This window comes from Mobula hypostoma, chromosome 7 (assembly GCF_963921235.1).
Source record: "Mobula hypostoma chromosome 7, sMobHyp1.1, whole genome shotgun sequence".
NCBI classification, from domain to species: Eukaryota; Metazoa; Chordata; class Chondrichthyes; order Myliobatiformes; family Myliobatidae; genus Mobula; species Mobula hypostoma.
In genome coordinates this window covers 65568622-65582919 of record NC_086103.1, presented here as the reverse complement: position 1 = coordinate 65582919, position 14298 = coordinate 65568622, and positions in this window count along the sequence as shown.

The window sequence follows — 14298 nt, the reverse complement described above, 5'->3', positions numbered from 1 at the left end:
AAATACAATAGAATTTAGTGCAAAAGAACACATAAACAGAAACAACTTGACAAGCAACCAATGTGCAAAAGAAGACAAACTGTGAAAAGAAGAAATAATATTGAACACGTGAGTTGTAAAGAGTCCTTGGAAGTGAGTCTGTAGGTCATAAAATCAATTCAGAGTAGTGGTGGATGAAGATATCCACACCAACCCAAGAGCCTGATGGGAGTAGGATAATAACTGTTCCTGAATATTTTTGGTGTGGGACCTAAGGCTTCAGTGCTTGGTAGAGTCTTGAGAAGAGGGCATGGCATTAATGGTGGGGCTCTTTGATGATATAGAAACATAGAAACATAGAAAATAGGTGCAGGAGTAGGCCATTCGGCCCTTCGAGCCTGCACCGCCATTTATTATGATCATGGCTGATCATCCAACTCAGAACCCAGCCTTCCCTCCATACCCCCTGACCCCTGTAGCCACAAGGGCCATATCTAACTCCCTCTTAAACATAGCCAATGAACTGGCCTCAACTGTTTGCTATGGCAGAGAATTCCACAGATTCACCACTCTCTGTGCGAAGAAGTTTTTCCTAATTTCCTAATCTCGGTCCTAAAAGGCTTCCCCTCTATCCTCAAACTGTGACCCCTCGTTCTGGACCTCCCCAACATCGGGAACAATCTTCCCGCATCTAGCCTGTCCAATCCCTTTAGGATCTTATACGTTTCAATCAGATCCCCCCTCAATCTTCTAAATTCCAACGAGTACAAGCCCAGTTCATCCAGTCTTTCTTCATATGAAAGACCTGCCATCCCAGGAATCAATCTGGTGAACCTTCTTTGTACTCCCTCTATGGCAAAGATGTCTTTCCTCAGATTAGGGGACCAAAACTGCACACAATACTCCAGATGTGGTCTCACCAAGGCCTTGTACAACTGCAGTAGTACCTCCCTGCTCCTGTACTCGAATCCTCTCGCTATAAATGCCAGCATACCGTTCGCCTTTTTCACCGCCTGCTGTACCTGCATGCCCACTTTCAATGACTGGTGTATAATGACACCCAGGTCTCGTTGCACCTCCCCTTTTCCTAATCGGCCACCATTCAGATAATAATCTGTTTTCCTATTTTTGCCACCAAAGTGGATAACTTCACACTTATCCACATTAAATTGCATCTGCCATGAGTTTGCCCACTCACCCAACCTATCCAAGTCACCCTGCATCCTCTTAGCATCCTCCTCACTGCTTCGTGTCATCCGCAAACTTGGAGATGCTGCATTTAATTCCCTCATCCAAGTCATTAATACATATTGTAAACAACTGGGGTCCCAGCACTGAGCCTTGCGGTACCCCACTAGTTACCGCCTGCCATTCTGAAAAGGTCCCGTTTATTCCCACTCTTTGCTTCCTGTCTGCTAACCAATTCTCCACCCACACCAATACCTTACCCCCAATACCGTGTGCTTTAAGTTTGCACACTAATCTCCTGTGTGGGACCTATTCAAAAGCCTTTTGAAAATCCAAATATACCACATCCACTGGTTCTCCCCTATCCACTCTACTAGTTACATCCTCAAAAAATTCTATGAGATTCGTCAGACATGATTTTCCTTTCACAAATCCATGTATGTTGCTTTCTTATGGCAGTGCTCCATATAAATGTACTCAATGATGGGGAGGGCTTTGCCTGTGGTGGAATGGGCTGTAACAACCACTTTCTAAAGCCCTTTCCATTAGACCATGAGACCATAGGACATAGGAGCAGAATTATGCCATTTGTCCAATCGAGTCTGCTTCACCATTCAATCATGGCTGATCTTTTTTTCTCCTCCTCAACCCCATTTCCTGGTCTTCTCCCTGTCACCTTTGATACCATGTTCAATAAAGAACCTACCAATCTCTGCTTTAAATACACCCATGACCTGGCCTCCACAGCTGTACATAGCAACAAATTCCACAAATTCCTCACCCTCTGACTAAAGAAATTTTTCTGCATCTCTGTTTTGAATGGACGCCCCTCTATCCTGAGGCTGTGCCCTCTGTCCTAGACCCTCCCACCATGGGAAACATCCTTTCCACACCTACTCTATCTAGGCCTTTCAACATTCAGATGGTTTCAATGAGATCCCCCCCTCATCCTTCTAAATTCCAGCGAGTAGAGTCCGAGAGTCAGCAAACGTTCCTTGTACGATAACTTTTTCATTCCTGGAATCATCCTTGTGAACCTCCTCTGGACCCCCTCTAATGCCAGCATATCTCTTCTAAGATGAGGAGCCCAAAACTGTATACAATACTCAAGGTGAGGCCTCACCAGTGCCGTATAAAGCCTCAGCATCACATCCCTGCTCTTGTATTCCATTCCTAGGCATTAGTGTTTCCCTACCAGTCCATGATTTAATCAGTTAAGATACACCCCATAATGCATCTATATAAGTTTGTCAAAGTTTGTGGTGGCATGCCAAATCCACACAAACTTCTAAGAGTAAAGAGGTGCTGTTGTGTCTTCTTTGTGATTGCACTGATTGCTGGTCCCAGGAAAGATTCACTGATATGTTAACGCCAAGGAATTTAAAGCTACAGACCTCTTCCACCTCTGTTATGTTAATGAGGTCTGGCACATAGAACTTCGGTTTCTTCCTCCTGTAGTTGATAATCAGGTCTCTAGTTTTGCTGACATTGAATGAGAGATTGCTTTTATGACACCACCCAACCAGATTTTCAACTTCTCTCCTCCATGCCAATTTGTGACCATCATAGATTTGACCAACAACAGTGGGTTTGTCGAGTATTGCCAGAAAACTTAAGTACACCATTGGAGTTGTTCTTAGCCATACAATCATTAGTATAAAATGAATAGAGCAGGAGCTAAGCACACAGCCCTGTGGTGCACCTATGCTGATGGTAAGTGTGGAGGAGATGTTGTTGTGAGAAAATTGAGGATTCAGGTGCACAGGGAGTTATTGAGGCCCAAGTCTTGGAGCTTAGTGATAATTTTTGAGGGGATTATAGTGTTGAATGCTGAGCTGTAGTCAAGAAGAGCATCCTGACATTTGCATCTTCACTGTCCAGGTGTTCTAGAGTTGAGTTAAGAGGCAATGAAATGGAATCTGCTGTTGACTTTTTGTGATGGTAGGCAATTTGGAGTGGATCCAAATCTCTCCTCAGGCAGGACTTGTAGGCTTCATGACCAACTTCTCAAAGCACATCATCACGGTGGATACTGAACAATAGTCAATGTGGCAGGTTGGCATGTTCGTCTTGGGCACCAGTAGGATTTAAGCCTGCTCGAAGCAGGTGAGTACCTCAAACTGCTGAAGTGAGAGGTTGAAGGTTTCCATGAAAACTCCAGCCAGTTGATGAGCACAGGTCTTCAGTACTCCGCCAGGTACACCATCAAGGCCAGATGCTTTCCTTAGATTCAGGCTGCTAATGTATGCTCTCATGTTGGCCTCAGAGACTGGGGAGTTACCGGAAAGTTACTGGGGGTTTGGAAAAGTGCCTCCATGTTCTGTCAGTCAAAGCAAGCATACTTAACATTGAGCTCATCTGAGACTGAAAACTCGTGGCCATTTATGTTGCTTGGTTTTGCTTCATACAGGTGATGGCATTCAAGTTATGCCACAGTTGTCAAACATCTGTTAACAGTACTTCTCTTTCTAAATTTCAATCCTCTTGCAATTAAAGTTAGTATACATTTACCTTACTTAACTAATGCCTGTACTTGACAGCTACCATTCTGTGACTGTGCATTAGGACACCTATTTCCTAACCACTGACTGTATTTGACAGCTACCATTCTGTGGTTGTGCATTAGGACATCCCTTTCCTTCTGTACTCAGGTGAAAGGGCTCTAGCTAAGTTTAACCCACACAAAGCTGCAGGGTCTGATAACGTACCTGTTTGGGTGCTGAGGGATTGTGCAACCCAGTTTACCGAGGTTCTGACAGGCATCTTCACCATCTCTCCGTATCAGTCCAATCTGCCCTGAGGTGTCAAGGTGGCCAGCATCATCCTCAATGACGACTATCCAGTGGCACTGACCTCAACAATAATGAAGTGCTGAAGAGGCTGGTTATGGTCTGCCTGAAACCCCATCTTCCTGCTACATTGGACCCTTTCCAGTTTGCTTATCGCTGAAATTGGTGCAGTGATGATGCCATAACCTCTGCACTCCACTCCATCCTTCCGCACCTGTAAGGTGATGCCTCGTAAGCCAGGATGCTTTTATTGACCTGCTCAGCATTAAATACAATCATACCTCAGAAGCTGATCGATAAACTGTCCTCGATGGTTCTCAACATCTCTCTGTAGCTGGATCCTGTATTTCTTGACAGAAAGGCCACAGTCAGTTTGTGTTGGCAGAAACCTCTCTAGCTCCAACATGCTGAGCACTGGCACTTTCCAGGGCTGCGTGCTCAGCCCGCTGTTGTTCGCGCTGTTGACGCATGGCTGCGCTGCTAGTTCCAGATCAAACCGAATCATCAAGTTCACTGATGACACAACAGTGACTGAGCTCACCGATAACGATGATGGGACGGCTTGCAGAGAGGAGACAGAATGGTGCAAGCACAATAGCTTGAGTCTCAATGTGAACAAGATCAAGGAGATGACTGTCGACTTTAGGAAGTTGCAGGATGACCACTCCTCACTGTACACAGTTTTGCTGTGAAGAGAGTTAGGTGCACCAAGTTTCTGAAAGTGCACAGATTTAACTTGGTCACTCAACATCACCTCTTTTGTCAAGTCAGCACAGCAGCATCTCCACTTCCTGAGGATATTGAGGTGAGTGAAGCTTCCCTACCCCAATTTTAACCAATTTTTGCAGGAGCACCATCGGGATTGTCCTGATCAGATACAGTACATCACTGTCTGGTACAGGAAGTGCAAGGCGTTTGATTGCAAGTCCCTACAATGGATCGTGTGGACTGCTGATGGGATCATAGACATCTCTCTTCCACCCATCAGAGATATTTATCAGGAGTATGGCATAAGCAGGGCCAGAATCCCTCCCACCATCAGGTCTCATCATACATGAAGTGCTACTCTTTACTTTTTAACTTGTGCCATAAATGCACCTTGTTATTTGTTAATTTATTTGTGGTAATATTACTTCATGTATTATGTGAGTGAGTTATATGTACTGTGTTGTGCTCCGCGGTCCAGAGGAACATTATTTCATTTGGCTGTATACATATGTATGATTGAATGATAAAAAACTGAATTTGAGATTGAAATTCTAACTTTCTTTATTTAGATAACAGTTTGCCTGTACACCAAAGTATAAAAGATTCTCACATTAAACTCCATTTGCCAAATTTTCACCCACTCCTTCACCCTCTTATAGAGTCTAAATGTTCTTGTCATAACATGATCTCCCACCAATTTTTACTTCTTCAGCAAACTTTGCCGCTTTACACTCTTCCCACACCTTTGGGTCATGAATATACTGTGCCTTGTAAAAGTATACAGTCCCCAACCATTTGTTCACATAAATAACTGTTATAACTATGGCTCTCGATCAATTTAACTGAGAATTCTTATGTGTGAATCACATGCTCCATTTTTTTCACAGTAGAGCCCAAAAACACAGGGAAAATTGTCAAGCATGAAGAAGTAAAAATTCAAAAACTGAAATGTCAGCAGTTCAATATATTTATTTCCCTTTGCTAAGTACTTAATTGAACTTTGCACAGAGTGATGGAGCAAGATTTGCCCATTCTTTGGAAAAATGCTCAAGCTGTGCCAGGTTAGTTGAGGAGCTGTGGTGGACAGTAATCTTGAGGTTTTACCAGAGCCATTTGATCAGGTTAAGGTCAGGATTCTGACTGGGCCACATCAATTTTCTTCATTTGAAGCCACTCCATGGTAGCCCTGGCAGTGTGCTTTGGGTCGTTGTCCTGCTGAAAGATGAATTTCCTCCCCAGTTTAAGCTTTCTGATAGATGCAAGCAGATTTTTATCCAGGATCTCTCTGTGTTTAGCAGCATTTATCTTCCCATCAATCCTTTCCAGATTTCCAGTCCCTGCTGCAGAAAAACATTCCCATAGCATGATGCTGCTCCTCCAGCATACTTTACAGCAGGGATGGTGTTACCTGGCTGATGCACATTACATTTATGCCACATATACTGCTTAGTGTTGAGGCCAAGAAGTTCCACTTTAGTCTCATCCGACCACAAGGCCCTCTTTCACACCATCTAAGTGGCTCTTTGCAAAGTCTTTACGGGCAAGGATATGCTTTTTTTGAGCCCGGGATTTTTCCTGGCCACCCTTCCATACCTCTTTGTGCAAGGCCTTAGAGATTGTGGAGCCATGAACTTCACCTCCTGTTGCAGTCACTGACTTCTGCAGCTCACTCAGAGTGACTGCTGGTGTCACAGCAGCCTTTCCTGCAAGTGCTATTGTACTCCAGCGACCAAGTTTAGAGGGGCAGCCTGACCTAGGCAGTGTGGCTGTGACTTCATATTTTTTTTCCACTTTTTGATGATAGACTGCACTGAGCTCCAAGGTATGTTCAGTGCCTTGAGATAGTCTTGTACCCTTCCCTAGATTTGTGCTTCTCTCTTATCATTTCCTTGACTTGTCTTGAATGCTATTTTGTCTTCATTTTGGTTTGGTCGGTTGAAATTCTACTATACTGTTGGCTCTTACAGAGAGAGGGGGTATTTATTCTTATGAATGCATTGAAAATAAGTGATTCTCTAATTTTCTACATCAACAAATTGGGTGAGTTGGTAAGGTAGTACATGTATTGCACCTGGGGAAAGTTAGTGCAGTAATTACAAAAGGATGAATAGTTTCTCAGCCTCACAATTTTGGTTTCTAATTTTTAGTAATTAGTCGACAGGTTTTGGAATTTTTCTTTTGAATTGACACGATGCACCGTGCTTTGTAGATTAGCACAAAAATCCCACTTCAATATATTATACATTTAGAAAATGAGACAGTAAAACGCGAAGGCAGTGTGGAAGCTGAATACTTTTTTCAAGGCACTATAAATAGAAACAGAGGATGAAAAACTCATCCTTGGGGCATTCCACTTGCTACATTCTCCCAGCATGAGTAAGCTATCTCTGTCTGCGTCTTCCACATGATAACCAATTTTCATTTCATGCTAACATACTTCCTTTAACGACATGAGCTATTATGTTGTGCATCAGATTTTTATGTGGCACTTGTGAAACCCTTTCTAAATATCCATAGGCATCTACAAGTTCCTCTATATTGACTCTGCTTTTTACATTCTTGAGGAACTCTAACGAAATTGTCAACCATGATTTACATTTCATAAAACCACGTTGATTTGACTTGGGTTAGTTTGGTTAAGCTTATTCAAATTAATTTTCTAAGATTATTCTAACTGCTTCCTCCATGATTATAGTCTCAGGCATCTTGTCATCAACAGGCCTATATTTATATACTTTCTGTATTTTTCCAACCCAGTGCCATTTAAATGTCACCCTGCGTGCTTCTTGCTACATTTGCTTGCTCATAAAACCTGACCTGCAGGAACAGTCTCTACATAGTAGGTATCAATCTTTTCTTTGAGAGATAGTGGGCATCAACGTGTGTTTGTTCGGGCTTAAGCTGTGAGAATCCAAAGCCGCTTCTGGCCCTCGCTGATACTTGGGAAGGCCCAGTGCAGCTTACATAAACTTATTGGTTGAAAACAAAATATCAGGCCATATGGTATCAAACCATATGCTGTCAGAGTTGGGTATGAAAACTGTATTCTCCAACATATTTTAGCACACTGTACAAATAATGAACAAAATGCATACTTAGAGACAGCATACTAATATTGTATATTATATAATCAGAAAGGTGGCCTGGAAGTGGAAAGGTTCTATAAACACCCACTAAAGTAGTGCTAGACTGAGGTCTCTTTCCAGGTTTGTTCAAGGGCCAGGAGGTAGCGAGTATCTGAAGACATTAATAAAGAGGAATTATGGAAATTGTCACTAAGAAAATTCCTTAAAGGAGAACCTACCTCCTTCGAGGACTGATGATGGTGACCAATGTAATGTTGGATCTCCTGTAAATAATATTGAAACAGCCTTTTGACCTGCTTAAGATTTGTTTAAATGTGTACAGCATTCACTGTTTTGTCCAAATCTATCAAAGTGAGAATTATATTGCATTGCAAAATAAATAAAAAAGTAAATCAATTACAGTATACCTATTCAATATAGATTAGATGATTAGATTAGATTCAATTTTATTGTCATTGTGCCGAGTACAGATACAAAGCCAATGAAAAGCAGTTAGCATCTGACCAGAAATGCAAAGAATAGTGTTATTTACAAAATAACTGCGAATAAAAAGTGCTACAGCACACATATACTGTTATTGATTTACTTATTTATTTTTACTTTTTTTTCTTTTATATTATGTATTGCATTGAACTGCTGCTGCTACGTTAACAAATTTCACGACACACGCTGATGATAATAAACCTGGTTCTGATTCTGATTCTGCATTTGACTGAGTTGTTTATGACTAGATTTTTAATGAGTTTTTTTGTGTATGCACAAAGAAATTGTGTATCTTGTTTGTGCATCAAAGAAGTTGTGCTTCATGATCAAATTTCTACTTATGTCCCTATAAATTGTACCAAATAGGTAACAGTCAACTTGAACTGTTGGCTAACAGTTCTAATCAATAACACAATCCTTGCTAGTAAGTTTAATGACAAAACTCTAACATGACAGCAGAGAGAATGCAATAATGCAAATGAATTTAGAGCAGATTAAGTTATATCAGATTCAGAGTCAACAATGGGATGTGATTACCTTGTTTATAGTCATGGTTATCAGCATTTGATTATTCATTTATATGTCAATGTCAACTTCAGCAGTTAGTGTCTGCCTTTGACTTCCTTGAGCTTTCATTTAGAACCATTGTAATGCTTGAGGTGAAGGTACTCCCATTGTTTTGGGTGCAGATTTACATAATTTAGACATACTGATGAAGGAGAAATCATAAAATATTTCCAATTCAGGCTTTATGACTTAGGGGGGAAATCTGTCGGTGGTAGGGTTGAAAATGCTGCTGCATTTACCCTTCTGTGTTGTTAAAGGTCACAGGCTGGGAAGCACTAATCAAAGTTAGTGAGTTGCTTTTATACACATAGGCCATAGTGTACTGTTGGTGATGAATGCTGAAATTCCTCTCACAGTGCTGAGGGAGCAAAGGGGTTAAAGTCGGGCAGATGTAAGATAGTACAAAAGTTCCAAATTTTCACTATAGTGACATTTTCAAATTTATTCTAAGTATGTATTGAAAATAACAAACAAAAAGGCAATGATATAAATAGTTGATAAATTCAGCAGAAGATTCCTGTTTCTGATTTGAAACCTTCTTCTAGGTTCCTCCCACACTACATAACTAGTGCCTCACAGGTACCGAGCGTAGGATGGAGCATTATGAAGTGACTATTAAATCAGATGTAAAAGGCACTTTTGTTATTTAAATACATAGACAAAAATGGGTGCATTATTATGAGTATTGCATTGGATTCAGTCAACTCAAAAATTTTACTGCTTTTATGATAATAAATATATTCTATTATTAAAATCCAAGAAACTGACACATGGATCATTCAACAACAAGAAGTTAGTACACTAATCTATTCCATTACTTACTAAGCACAAATTAAGTCAGAAGTAAATACTGGACTTATATAGCTAGCACAAGCTCACAATGTCTTATTAAATAAGTAATTCCATGCATTTCCACTTTGAAGAATGCAATTTAATTGGGCCCAACCTCCTTATTTAAAGGAAAATAGCTTTCAATTAAGAGAGAACAAAACTACCTATTAACTCAAAAAGTCTTTCACTTTAATACTTGAAAATACCTTTCAGTAGCCTTCTGGGCTTCTTAATTCCATTGTGAACATCAATATAATTTTTTTCACCTGGAATAATTACATTGTTATTTGTGACCACTATGAATTTTTCAGTATACATTCCAAGGCATATGCTTTGATAGTGCAGGCACAATTCTAAAATAGAAGCATGCTGAATGAGAAATGAAATAACTGGATTGTTGTTATTAAATTATAAATGAATAAACAGTAGGTTGGAACTGTAACATATTTGTATTCTTCTTTGCATTCAATGATTTTTTTTTTAATATCTGCAATTGACTCTACACAATAATGAATTTTAATGGACAGCATTACATATTCAGACAAATGATACATTCCAAAACTCCTTCAGAAACATAAAACAGCATTGGATGTGTTTTCAATTATATTCAAAAATGATTGTACTAATGTTCTGCGTTAAAGTATGACCAAAATATATTGACTCTCAAATAGCTTCTGTGCATTTTTGCCCTAAATCACCTCTTCTATTGCTTCAGCACAATTCACTAATATTATTATAATATCAAGGACCTCTGTATTCTTAGTTATTATACCACTTCTGAGGGGAATCATTGTGAACCACTGGCATAGGAGATCTACCAGAGTTGGGTTTCCAGCACGGATTCCATGGGCAGGGATGAACCTGAGCAGATCCCCTCCAGCTAATGATGAAACAGATCTCACAAGTGTTGTAAAATGTCTGTTTTTGCAATGGTGCCCTGTGATGCCCACAGACCAGAAGTGTATCGGTGGAGCATTAAACAGCATGGTATACGGTCAGGGTGCTCTCTACATTACTGCATCAGATGAATAGAGAAGCCGAGGAGAAATCAAGAGCTTAACCATGTGAAGCATTTCTATTGAATAACCAGTGATGCAATCAAAAATGCTTTCTGTAATTTTAGCAAAAGCATTTTAAACACATAAGCACAAGTATAGTATTTGTCAGTACTATAAGGAAAATCTATTTTTGAAACCTCAAATTAGAAAATGCTTGACATGATCAATAGGAATGAATGACAATGAATAGAAGGCTAACTCTGGATGTGCTCTGTATTGTTAATATAACTATTAATATATTAGAGATAGGTTCTTCTCCTCAAAACATAAAGTTTACAAATGGTAATTTAATATATTCCTTTCAGCCAATGCACTGAATCATAAATTGACATATTTTTATACCAATCAGATTTTTCTTTAATTGACTATATGCTCATTAACTGATTATATGATGTTATTGTGTTGCAAACATGTAGATCATTTGTGCACAAGGATAAACAGTTTTTCTTAAACTTAACTTTAACACATTCTTTACACCTCAGCCGAAGTAATATTATTTTCCATTGTAGAAAGGAATGACAAGCCACATAAAAATGATAGCTCACATGATTAACAAAACTGGGGAAATATGGCCACTATTGAATTATAACATCTTACCATTGCAATGATTTCAGTAGACAGATGTGATGCTGGCCAGGACTTGTGTCTCATTGCTTCCTTGTTTGCATCCAAAAATCTGGGAGCAGCAACTAGAAAATAACTTGTTAATTCATCCCACTCAACTTTCACTGCTTGAAATTTCCATGTAAAATTGTGGAGAATATTTCTATCATTCAGAGGGCCTGGATGGATCAGAAGAGCCCTCAGAGGGAAGTCAGGAGTACCTCGTCCCTTGACTTTATTCTCTGACTGATGTTACTCCCTGATTCTGTCCATAAACTTTTGTTAGCGGAGAATGTTGGGGCAGTCGTTTTGTCACTGGGGAGGCACAGCAGCATATGGGGCGGCATGGTAGTATAGCGGTTAGAGCAGCGCTTTACATTGCCAGTGAGCTCCAGTCAGAGTTCAATTCCCACCTCTGCCTGTGAGGAGTTTCTACGTTCTCCCAGTGACCGCATGGATTCTTCTCAGGTGTTCCGGTATCCCCCCCCCCCACATCCCAAAGATGCATGTTTAGAATTAGTGAGTTATGTTGGCAATGGGAGTGTGGTGATATTTGCACAGCACAATCCCTGCTGATCTGATTTGATGAATCAAGGGGTGCCACTGTAGCATTGTGGTTAGCACAATGCTATTACAGACATCCCACCCTGCAAAAACTCATTTCAGGGAGGTAGCACCATCAATTTGCAGGAGAGTCCTGGAACTTCCGGGAGAGCTGGGATGTCTGCAACAGAGTAGCTCCTTAGCAGCTAGCCAGCTAGTTTAAATAACGCAAACAACAGGAATTCTGCAGATGCTGGAAATTCAAGCAACATACATCAAAGTTGCTGGTGAACGCAGCAGGCCAAGCAGCATCTATAGGAAGAGGCGCAGTCGACGTTTCAGGCCGAGACCCTTCGTCAGGACGGAGGGTCTCGGCCTGAAACGTCGACTGCGCCTCTTCCTATAGATGCTGCTTGGCCTGCTGCGTTCACCAGCAACTTTGATGTATGTTGTTAGTTTAAATAACGTTAGCTATGCTAATGAATGAATGACACCTGTTAAACTCACCTCAACATGTCTTTTACAGTCTTAACCCACCATGGGCAATAGAAAAGTCACTGTTGCAAACAGTGCAGCGAGCAACACTGTCATTATTTTTGACCCCTATTAGGCAGGGGTACACTTTAGTGTAGTCTGGGTGAAGTGCGTTTTATATTTTCTTTTTTTTTTGGAACACTCTGCCATGGCGTGCTCTCACACTCTCTCTCTCTCTCGCTCATGCTCTCTCTCTCTCGTGGTCGCTCGCGCGGTGTCTCACTCTCTCATGCTCGCGCAGTCTCTCACTCTCTCGTGCTCGCGCTCTCTTGCTTTCTCTCACTCGCTCGCTTTCAAAAAAATGATTTCCATGATATTGTATATAACTTGCGGGCATCAGGGAGCCACTATTAATATAATTAACTTCCGGGAGAGGTGAGATGTCTGCTATTACAGCTCAGAGAGTCAAAGTTCTGAATTCAATTCCAGCATCACCTTTAATGACTATGTTCATCCTCCCTGTGGAATGTGTCGGTTTTCTCCAGGCACTGTGGTTTCCACTCACAGATGTAATGAAAATCCTACTACTTATGTCAGGCTGCTGTTTATCAAACACAGCTCAGTGTTTAATACAGGTCTGGTCAAAAAACTCCAAAACCTGGGCCTCTGTACTTCCCTCTGCAACTGGATCCTCACCAGAAGACTGCAGTCTGTGCCTAGTCCACTGCTCTACTCTCTCTACACCGATGACTGTGTGGCTCGGCTTAGCCTCAAATGCCATCAATAATGATGGTACAACTGTTGTTGGCAGCATTTCATATGGAGGCAAGAGGCATACAGAAGCGAGATATATCAACTAGTTGAATGGTGTCGGAACAACAGCTTTACACTCAATGTCAGTGAGACCAAAAAATTGTTCGTGGACTTCAGAAAGGGTAATACAAGGGAGCACACACTGGTCCTCATAGAGGGATCAGAAGTGGAAAGAATGAGCAATTTCAAGTTCCTGAGCGTCAACATCTCTGAGAATCTATCCTGGGCCCAACATATCGATGCAGTTACAAAGAAGTCACAACAGTGACTATATTTTATTAGGAGTTTAAGGAGATCTGTTACTCACAATTTTCTACAGATGTACAGTGGAGAGCATTCTAACTGGCTGCATCACTGTATGGTATGGCTGGGGTTGGGGGGACACTGCACAGGATTGAAATAAGCTGCAGAGAGTTGTAAACTCGGTTAGCTCTATCATGGGCACTAGTGTCCCAGCATTCTGAACATCTTCAAGGAGCCATGCTTCAGAAAGGAGGCATCCATCATTAAGGACTCCCACCACCCAGAATATTCCCTCTTCTCGTTTCTACCATCAGGGAGGAGGTACAGGAGCCTGAAGGCACAACACCCAATGATTCAGGAACAGCCTCTTCCTCTTTGCCGTCAGATTTCTGTATGGACATTGCACCCATGAACACTACCTCACTAATTTTTTTGCTGTACTTATTTAATTTAACTGTGTGTATATATATATATATTTACTGTAATTCACAGTTTATATTATTCTGCATTACAATGTACTGCTGCTGTATAACAACAAGTTTCACAACACATGCCGGTGATATTAAACCTGATTCTGACTCTGTACGTCAATTGGTCATTGTAAATTGTTCCCTGATCGGGCTACGGTTAAATTGGGCTGTCGTGGCTCAGAGGAGCTACTCCGCGCTGTATCGCTAAGTATATTAAAATTGACACACTTCACTGTATGTTTCGATATACATGTGACAAACAAAGCTATGCTTAAATCTCTTCTGTCTTTCAACACTCTTAATGCTGTATCTAATGATGGATATTCATGTATAAAGCTTTACAGGACTCTTCAAAAGATCTTTTGTGATTTAAAGCCATTAGAGATGCTCTAGTCTGCCTTATTTGACTGTTGTACTTGGCACTGTGAGCAAGCACTTGACCTTGTGCATGTGCCTTCAAAGG